This window comes from Xyrauchen texanus, chromosome 25, assembly GCF_025860055.1.
Source record: "Xyrauchen texanus isolate HMW12.3.18 chromosome 25, RBS_HiC_50CHRs, whole genome shotgun sequence".
In the NCBI taxonomy this organism is placed as follows: Eukaryota; Metazoa; Chordata; class Actinopteri; order Cypriniformes; family Catostomidae; genus Xyrauchen; species Xyrauchen texanus.
In genome coordinates, this window is record NC_068300.1 from 32482149 (window position 1) to 32483165 (window position 1017).

Consider the following 1017-nt stretch of genomic DNA (forward strand, 5'->3'; position numbering starts at 1 on the left):
GATATGGAGAAAGAAGACCAGGAGTCAGAAGTTCAATTAAAGAATCAAAAATGTACTGAAGTATAGTCTGCAGTGAAATTGGTAGAGCCAGCGGCAAAGTCTCACGAGGAGATCGAAAGCCAACTCGTACCTTACACAAAATCTTACATCAATTATACCATTTGCAAGGACGTACATTCCATTATTTTACTCCTGATTGGCTAAAAGACCATAAAGTCACAACATATAGACAGCTATGCGGCCTATCAACATTAATCAAGCGCACTTGTTGTCCGAGCCGAGATTTACATCTGAAGTGACCTGCGCAGATGGTCGTGAGCGTCTTCGAGTCGGCCTGGTGTGCATCCCTGGGTTCAAAACCTGGGTAGAAGGTCAAACGCACACACAAAACACTGACAAGCGACAGTTCTTCTCTGGGCACAAGAGAGCCAGAGCACAACGTTATCAGGCCATTTAAACCAAAACAGAGAGATAAAATATTCACTCCTCGGGCAGAGGAGAGGGGTAGATATAACATACATTTCTTCCCTAAAGAAATAATAAGAGAAAATCACACTTCTACTATTCTGGTATTATTACATAGGACTTTAAACCATATAATTAGTCATGGAAAGGTAACAATCAAACACAGAATACATCTGGAACCTATGTTTAACGCATTCTCCCGGGCTGGAGAGCATCACAGATAAGCTTATCCCCAAAGACCTTCAGCCTACGTGCAGGACAGAGAGAAAGACTCTGGAATGTTCCTAAAAGAGACTAGTTAGCATTCAACACACATATGATTCAAAGTATATTTCAGTTATGCATAAGAAAATAGAATTGATTATGTGATCATGCATATAGTTAATTCATCACTTTATTAAAGAAGTTAAGCAACAGAATACAGATAGATATTGATATAAAAGGATATATATATATATATATATATATATATATATATATATATATATATATATATATATATGTATTGATATATCTGAAGAGACAAGGGATTTTGACCCTCACCCTTCACCA